This window comes from Brienomyrus brachyistius, unplaced genomic scaffold (genome assembly GCF_023856365.1).
Source record: "Brienomyrus brachyistius isolate T26 unplaced genomic scaffold, BBRACH_0.4 scaffold189, whole genome shotgun sequence".
Taxonomy (NCBI): Eukaryota; Metazoa; Chordata; class Actinopteri; order Osteoglossiformes; family Mormyridae; genus Brienomyrus; species Brienomyrus brachyistius.
The window spans coordinates 186593-196080 of record NW_026042464.1 but is presented as its reverse complement, the minus strand read 5'-3'; the positions used below and the strand labels follow the sequence as shown (position 1 = coordinate 196080).

General features: G+C 46.7%; 1 non-coding gene across 1 annotated transcript; it reads right to left on the bottom strand.

The window, feature by feature from the left end:
* Window positions 1-9074: 9074 nt before the first annotated feature.
* Window positions 9075-9155, bottom strand: trnal-uaa (transfer RNA leucine (anticodon UAA)). The gene has a single exon. It is a non-coding gene; the product is annotated as a tRNA-Leu (tRNA).
* Window positions 9156-9488: the final 333 nt, after the last annotated feature.

The following is a 9488-nucleotide window of genomic DNA, read 5'->3' as shown; positions in this document are numbered from 1 at the left end:
CATCATTTCACAGACGTGGAAAACTTTAGTTACGTGGGACCCTACCCCCCTCCCGATCAATTTGGGCCCGATCAAATGTCCACCAAAGAACGCGACAAGTTTTATCAATGGTACGACGCTGTAAAGCACCAGACCTTTAATTTTCACAAAGAGATGATCGCTTACTGTAAGAACGACGTGGAGATTCTGAGAGAGGGCTGCTTGCGCTTCCTGCGGGAGTTTAAAACGCTCACGGGTTGCGATCCCTTCTCCGCGGCCACCATCGCTTCGGCCGCGTTGCTAGTTTACAGGACAAATTTCCTGCCCAGAGATACGATCGCGATCCCGGATGTATGGGATTACAGGAGGCAATACAAAAGTTATTCGAGCGTGTCCATCCAGTGGCTGGAATTCATCGGGCGCGCGCGCGGCATCGAAATTCGACACGCGCTGCGCGGGGGTGAAGTGAGTGTGGGGCGCTTTCACTTAGACGGATACGCCGAGATTGAGGGGGAGAAATGGGCTTTCGAGTTTCTAGGCTGTCAGTTTCACGGCTGTCCTACCTGCAACAACGAACACGATATCTGCCCCCTGACCCGCGAGAGCTTCGGTGCCCTGTACGTTAAAACAAGGGAAAAACTCGAGTCGTTGCGCCAAGAGTTTAATATGAACGTGGAATCCATCTGGGAACACGAATGGGCTCACGCTAAAACTCACGACCCACAGGTACAGCGTTTCCTGTCAGACTTTGAGCCCCCTGAGCCCCTAAGGCCGCGAGAAGCGCTTTTTGGGGGTCGGACGTCGGCCATTCGCCTGCGTTACGACGTCACGGGGCAAGAGCGCGTCCGCTACGTGGATTTCACGTCGCTGTACCCGTACACTCTGGCTAAATGTGAATTCCCCGTGGGGCACCCGGAAATCATTCATTCGAATTTTAAGCCTCTGAATGAATACTTTGGCCTGATCAAAGCCACGGTCAACACCCCGCGCGAGCTGTTTTTCCCCGTCCTACCCAGCAGACTGCCAAATGGGAAACTGGTGTTTACACTGTGCAGGACGTGCGCGATCGAGAACAGACAGGAGGGGGCGTGCGGGCATTCCGACGCAGAGCGGGCATTGATAGGCGTGTGGGTAACTGCGGAGCTAAATCTGGCTTTAGACAGGGGGTACTCGCTCGTTAAAATTCACGAAGTGTGGCATTTTCCCCAGACCAGCGGCGACCTGTTTAGAGATTACATTAAAACCTTTCTCAAAGTGAAGCAGCAGGCTTCGGGCTACCCCGACGACGCGACCGATGACGTGGGTCGCAGGGAGTACATAAAAAACTATCTCGAGCGTGAGGGGATCGAATTGGAGCCCGATCAGATAGTGTCTAATGAAGGGAAGCGGCAAGTGTCCAAACTTCTGCTTAACTCTCTGTGGGGTAAACTGGCGCAGAGGAGCAACATGCTCCAGACATGTATAGTGTCTGACCCGGGGGAATTTTTTAATTTTTTCTGCTCGGACCTGTACGAGATTTCCAGCTTCGCGTTTGTCAACGACGAGGTCGCCCTCATCCGCTGGCGTTTCAAGTCTTCCTACAAAGTGCCGCCGGGAAAGACTAACATATTCATAGCGTGTCAAACTACCGCGTGGGGTCGGTTGACGCTTTACAAAGAACTGGAAAGATTGGGGCGGAGGGTGCTGTATCACGACACCGACAGCATCGTGTACATAAGCAGGCCTGGTGAATATCACCCGACCTTAGGCAATTACCTGGGCGAGCTGACGTCCGAATTAGCCCCCGACGAATACATTGCTTCGTGGGGTGCGCTGGGACCAAAAAGTTACTGTTACCGACTCAACAACGGGAAAACACAAATGAAATGTAAGGGTATAACTCTAAATTACGAAACCTGTCAAAAGGTAAACTTTGACAGTATGATCGGATTGATTGAAAACTACATCGGAGGTTGTAGGAATAACCCCGCTATAATGACGCAGTACAACAAAATCGAACGCGACATGAAAAGCTTTCGCCTGTTTAATAGGCCTCTAGATAAAAAGGTCAGGGTCGTCTACGACAAACGCAGATTGCTGGCTAGCGGGGAAACTCTGCCTTTTGGTTACTGAAATGTAAAACTAGCAGCATCGCAAAAGGGCTTTTAAAGTTTTTTCTAAAAATCAAAGATGTTCATTTGTTTTAAAATGAAAAGTTTTTTTCAAAGATGTTTTTTAAAATCAAAGTAAGATGTACAAATGTTTTAAACTGAGAAATGTTCCTAGTAAGATGTTTTTAAAAATGAAAAGTTTTTTACAAAGATGTTTTTAAAATGATCATAGTATGATGTTTTTAAAATGTTCATAGTAAGATGTTTTTAAAAATGAAAAGTTTTTTCCAAAGATGTTTTTAAAAATGAAAGATGTTTTAAGATGTTTTTAAAATGTTCCTAGTAAGATGTTTTTTATTTTCAAACTTGTGTACTGAAATGTTTTGTACATTTATCACAAGAGTTTTTATTAAAAACTTACCCATGCACTCTGTGTCTGTGAAAGCTGACACCCCTCCAGCAGTGGTTTGCACGTGTGTGTGTGTGTGTGTGTGTGTGTGTGTGTGTGTCCTCGGAAAGATTTAAAAGATTAGGGCAGTATTTACCGTTTCGTCAGTGTGTTTTTTTTTTTTTTGCAAAATGATGGGTAGCGGCGTGAGAGAGGTCGACTTTGATCACCGTTTAGAACTCCCGTTTACGGCTATAATCGCAGGGGCAAGTTCTTCGGGGAAAACCTATTTCACTAAAGAAATGCTTTTAAATCAGAGTCACTGTTTCATAGGGGGCCCCGTTAAAAAAATTGTGTGGTGTTTCGCTTCCCATCAGCCGCTTTATGATGAACTACGCGATCGGATCAGCGAAATTGAATTTATACAAGGGCTTCCCAAAAGCTGGGAGGATGAGGAGCGCTTCCCCTCAGGCTCCTTGATAATCATCGATGATTTGATGGACAGCACGTCCGAAAACAAACTCGTGGCAGAAGCTTTCACGAGGTTCAGACATCACCGTCAAATCTCGGTCATCTACCTGGTGCAGAACGTATTTCACCAGGGCAAGTACAGCAGGACTATAGCCCTAAATACGACTTATTATTGTCTGTTTAAGAATGTGCGAGACAGAATGCAAATCAAAGTTTTAGCTCAGCAAATGTTTCCTTGGCAGAAAAAGTTTTTTCTAGATGCCTACCATGAGGCCACAGGGCCCGCGCACGGCTATTTATTGGTCGATTTGAGAGCCACGTGCCCAGAAGAGTTCCGACTCAGGACCGGATTATTACCGGGGTCGTTACCCATCGTCTTTCTACCGGCGAGCCATTGATTTATCACTACTAAGCTATGTCCGAACATCTCAGGAAACACCTGCCGACCCTTAAAGTTTTACAGAGGACGAGGGGGGTGAAACGTAAAAAGATTCTTACGGCTGACCCATCTAACGACATAATTTTGGCTCTCTCCGAAATCTGTCTCAATCTCATAAGAGGTCGCATACCTTTAACCGTAGCTCAATTTACCAAACTCAAGAAACAGAAAAGATTGATTAAACTTTTCGCATGTAAGAAAAACAGCGTCGCTAGGAAACGCGTGGCAATTCTTCAAAAAGGAGGATTCTTATTACCGCTCTTATCAGTGGCTCTGCCATTCGTTACAAGCCTGTTTGCCGGTAAGACGGCTAACTAGCCTTTTCCAGCAACATGAGCCAAGTCAAGAAAATGTTTATGCTCAGCCCCCAGCAACTGCGTACGCTGACCCAGAGGGCGACCCCGCATACCATCGGGGAATCGGCCCTGGGTGAACTCGAACACCAGATGCAGGGTTTAATAAATCAGCCGGCTATGCATCTGGATGAAAAAGTGAAGAGATACAACCAATTGCTACAGAGGTATCTGAATCTAGCCCGAAAAGAGGAAAATCAGGGGCGAGAAATTGTCCTTACAGAGCGGAAAGAAAAAACGGAGGAGGAGGAGGAGGGGAGACAGCCTGACGGCGGCGGCGCGACTGGGGACAAATCTGTACAGGAAGTTATCCAGCAAGTGGCGCCTAGGGCTAGAAAGAACGTGGGGTACATCTTGCATAAACTGCTCGATTCCGACGGGGCGGTACGTTGGACCCAGTCGGGTGAACTCATCATCAGAGATAGACCCATTAAAGGTTCCCATATTTTAGATTTGATGAAAACTTTATCGCAGCCTAAATCCCACGCCGGCGGATATCCTAAAGGCTGGGAACCCTTTTTAAACGTGATATCAGAATTAAACATCCCCCTCACGAGCGTGGGTAACATCCAAGCCAGGAAAGCCCTAAGTCATCTTAAAGATTACGGCGGAAGGGATCCCCCGCCTCCCTCCTCCCCTCCTGTGAAACAGAACCTCGGGAGACGTAGAAAACGTATTGTTGACGACTCACCACCACCGCTTGAGGGAACCCCTCACACAGCGCGCGATTCCTCCCCAGAATATCGTTTATGGCCTTTAAAGGGTACTCCTTATGCTCCGTGGATAGATTACAACGATTAAGTGTTTTATATACGTGTGTGAAAAAGAATTAAAACGCCTGTAACGCGTCGGTTAATAAAATGTAAAATTTATTGAATAAAGGGTGTCACGTTTTTATTTTTTCCCCAACATGAATCTAACAAGCATAACAATCTTTAAATAGTTTTAACGAACATACATTTTGCGGCTTTGAAAGTTTATCGGCATTAACACGGCTAATACACTTGTGATATTTCTTGATAAACTCGGATACTAGAGCGTCGTTTTTCCTCAAGTCGTCAGAGTACAACATCATAGTCTCTTGAAATGAAAGTCCCTTGAAGCGCCGGTAGAGGAAAAAGGCGACGTGGGCCCCGCACGTGGAAGAAAAGTCATGTTGAACTTGACGCGTATTATACCTTATTTCGGTAGCGTGCCTCCCCAAGAAGCTCATAAAACTCTTTGGGTAGTAAGGGGAATCGGGGGGATAACCGTAAGAATCAAAGAAGGAGGCTTTACCCTCTTGGGGCTCCAAAATTATCCCGATCCAGTGTTCACCCTCTCTATTCTGGTCATGCGTGTTTGCGACCAGAAAAGCGGGCCTGGTCTCTATGCGGGTGGGTAATAAATCGCTAGGCCACACGCCTCCAAAAGCATCCCCCAGCAGGGGCCGTAAAACGCATTCCAGCTGGTGAGTGTTCATGATGATGATGATGATTAAAAGTCCACCAAAACCTGTCTCTTGGCGTTTATTTCAATCACGCTGTCGAAGCAGGCGTAGACGATGAGACTCATGGTTCGAGGTAGTGGGGCTCTGAACCTTAAATCCAGACGGCACGTGCCGCTGATGGCGGGTGACAGGGCACCGCCGTCCAGCTCGTCGTCTCGGGAGAGATTGAGAGCAAATAGCGAGTATCCGTTTTCAAAATCCTCGCGGTTGATGCATAAGGGCGAATCCTTTAAATGCCTGTTTGTAGCCAGGAAAAGGTTGTAAAACTCTCTGACCGACTGCCTCGCTCTAAAATCGGGCTGGAACGGTTTGCTGGGTATGTGTCGCCCGTTGACTGAGAGGCTCAGAAATTCCAGGTCACAATGCTGAAACCTGAACGGCTTTCTGTTTCGCGTGCCCACGAACGCGGCGTGGTCCACGATCCCCAAAACGATGTAGCGCGGTAAGTTGCCCAGGAAGAGGTTGTCCTGCGGGCAAACCCGCGATTGTGCGGGCAGCGTATAATTTTTAACGACTACCCTGCTTATAGGGTACAGGGCGTTTGCTTTCATGAGAGCGGCCGAGTGACCCAGTGACACCGCCGGGGAGACCTCCACTTTTTTCACAAACAGGCTGGCCCTCAGTATTTTCAGCTCGTAATCGGTGTCATTTCTACACATGAGACTAAAGTCGCTTTTAGCCTTTACAAACTTTAAGCGTATATCCACGTTGTTTAACAGCATTCGTTCGCTGAAAAAAATATCGGCGTGTATAGGACCCATCAGAGAAAACTCCTGAGAGTTTCTACAGAAGGCGGCTCGCTTCTGTAACCCCACGTTGGGGCCCTGCGCTGAGACGTCCACGCTATCCAAGTCGCCCCCGACGTCTTTGTACCAGAGCCCTGCCGAAAACTGACTCTCTAGCGTATCCGTAGAAAAATTGAGCAGGGTCTCTATGACTGACCTATAGGGGTGCGTGGCCGACGAAGAACTGATCAGGACGTCGTTCAGACTCACATCCAGCTGGGAGAATATGCCGTTTAGCGGGTACTGTATAATACCGCAGGGGTCGGCGTCAAGCAGGGGGGCTCCATCGGCCCTAACGATCTTGAGCCTTAGATATAGCAGTGTAGAGTTGAGGTCCACATAGAAATTGCCCGACCCCGGTATTAGGAAATCCAAAACATCCTGATCGGTAATGGAATTTAATGGGTTGATTTCTACATAATTGGTCTGATCTATGGATAATTGCGTCATAGGGGCCGCAAACAGGTCCAATTCAGATTTGGTACATTCAGCCGAGAGCCGGTGAGCTAGAGCCATTCTTGTTTACGCTGCGTTTTCTCTCTCTTAAAATATGTCCCCGGGGGGTTTCTTGTTTCTCTTAGCTGGTCGAGACTTGGGAATCCTGACGACTCTGCCAGGTTTTTTTTTTTTTTACGACTTTCCTGAAGGGCTCTCGTTCTACTCCCCCTCCTCCTCCGAGACAGGAATAGCAGACCCGACCCTTCCTGCTTGGGGTCAGCTGTGTTTGTAAAACGGCCGCTGACTACAGAGCTGGCGAGATCCGAACCTATTCCTTTGACCGCCGATTTCAAATGAGGTTTCGCTATGTCGACCCCACGCTTAAGAAAGGGTAAAACAAATCTAAAAGCCCTACTGAGCATGGACCCCAACCCACGCCCGTACATCACGGGGCTCCCCGCAAAACCGGGGAGCCCATGTCCCGCCTGACTGGTGTAATACGTAATAAATCTCTGTGGATTGTGGTAAGCCATTGTTTTCTTTTTTTTTTAAACGGGGCGAAAGTGTAGCTTGACGATCGTTTTTCCGTAGGAGAAATTAATCAGAGTATTCTGATCGTTCTTTATCTCGATATGCAAATTCTGTAGGCTCTGCTTGTTCACCGGTACGTACTGCAGCTTGTGGAACGGCAAAGTGACTACGTCGCCGAACGCACCGTCTATTTTAACGGTTCTGAGGAGCGGGACTACAAATTCCCCCACGTGCTGCGGTTCCACGATGTTACAGTAGACGTACATATTGTAGAATCCCGCGTGAATGTCGCCCGGGTAGGGTGAGGTCGACCCGCTACCTCCTCCTAGGTTATACCACTGACCCGGCTCAAAGCCCAGCATGTAGGCCAGAGTAGGTTTAAATTGGATCTTGTATTTATGGTTTCCCGTCATATTAACCCTTCGTGTAATCTCGCTGTATGAGAAGGAAACTTCGGTACCTAATTTTTTTAACGTAGCGTTGATTTCTGTCACAATCTGTTTCAGAGATTCATAATAGCCCACTTTAATTTTCCGAGGAAAAAGGTAAGGTAGGTCCACTAAAGGATCGGCCTCTCTCCTTTGCCTCCGCCTCCGTATCCCGCAATTCAAAAGTATTATCCGGGTGTGTAACATTTCGCCACGTGTAACAATACATGATTTCAGCCAGAGCTACTTCGTAAGGCCCCCGTAGCTCTATAGGTCGCGAGAGCATCACGGTGTAATCCGAACTCTGGTTATCGGGGAAGATGGAGAGACAAGAGTTTGACGGTAGCGTGAGGTAAAAAGAGGGGCGGGCGTCCATTTTCTTTTTTTTTCTTTTTTTTCTCTTTTTTAAAAAATTAAACCTGTATCAAGTCCGACCGCGGTATCCACGAATCGAACCTCGAGGGCCAACCCTGCCAATGTACTAAAATCCACTTTTTCCCCTTTCTGTCGGTCTTTGAGCCTATAACCTTCTCGACCTTGAACGCGCGTCTCGGAGATATTTTGACTTTCTGCAGCTCCGCTTCATAAAATGTTCCCTCGAGTATTTCACCGCTCACGTCCCTCAATTTATATACCGGTGGGGATCTGGGTACACGTTCGCATATGACAAAGTACTCGTCCGTAAATGTCTGCTCGTACTTTTTGTCAAATATCTGACTGTGCTTGGAGACTCTCACAGTGTCCCCTATGTTAAACTTAAAACGTGGCCGTGTGCTTTTTTTCTTCAGGGGACCGTATAGATTATCAAATACTAGATGAGCATTATCGGGCCTGACCTCGGCAGGTTTCATTTTAATAGCGCTGTGAAATGACTGGTTGTACCCCTTTATTAGATCGTCCAACACGTCCACATATCGCCGGGTGTTTTTAGCCGTAAAGTACCTGTACATCCTCTCTTTTAACGTTCGATTAAATCTCTCTACGATGGAAGCTTTAAGTTCACTAGCCGTAGTGAAATGGGTGATTTTATGAGTTTTTAAAAGTTTCTGAAAAGTCCCATTTAAAAACTCCTTACCGGCATCCGTCTGTAGCTTGAGGGGGACGCCCCCCTCGGTTAAAATAGAATCAAAGGCCTCCTTTACAGCTTCCCCAGTCTTGTTTCTTATAGCACGCGCGTAGGCTTTTTTAGAAAAAACATCAATCACCGTAAGGAGGTATTTTAACCCCTCGTTGTATTTGGCCAGCCCTTGCATGTCGCATAAATCGGCCTGCCACTGATACATGGCTCTCGGAACAAACACTCTGTTCCTGGGGAAATTCTTTTTAACCGGTTTATGTAAAGTATAACTGTCTTGCATAGACAGCCAGTCTCTGATGTCATCAGCAGCCACTTTTTTCCCCGTATCTTGCTGCACGGCTCTCTGCAGTCTGGAGACACCTCCGTATGACCCCGGTTGGCTGGGGTCATAGTACGAACTGCTCAAGACGCGAGCTGTAGTCTTGGCAACAGACATGCTTTTCACACACTGAGTGGGGGGAGAGCGGGGTGCGGCGTTTTATAGCTGACTGTGGATGGGGGTTGTTAAGAGACTGAGTGAACATCAGTGAAATTTTGTGTGTTTTTTCTACATTTAACCCATATTGTGTAGTTTGTTTTTTAATTATTATTATTTTACAAAAGAGTTTAGCTGGGGTGGGGATCGAACCCACGCGGACATACGTCCATTGGATCTTAAGTCCAACGCCTTAACCACTCGGCCAACATGCTCAGCATTTTTACCCGTTATTTTACAAAGACTATTACAACGGTATTCAAGTTTTAATTTTTTTTTATTTTTGCAATTAGTGAAAGATATATTTTAAAAAAGCTGGTATACAATTTGTGAAGGTTACATTTTCAAAATGCAGGTATACATTTAGTTACAGCCGTGACAGTTGTTGAGGTAGATTAGCGATGTCACATGCAGTAAAGTGGATATAGTGGCTTTTTCAACGAGTAGAAAGCATCTGATTAACATCGATAGGCTGCTTATCATGAAATTTAGAGGTGACTACATCTACTATTAAAGCGTAAAATACAAAAATGTGATTACAGTC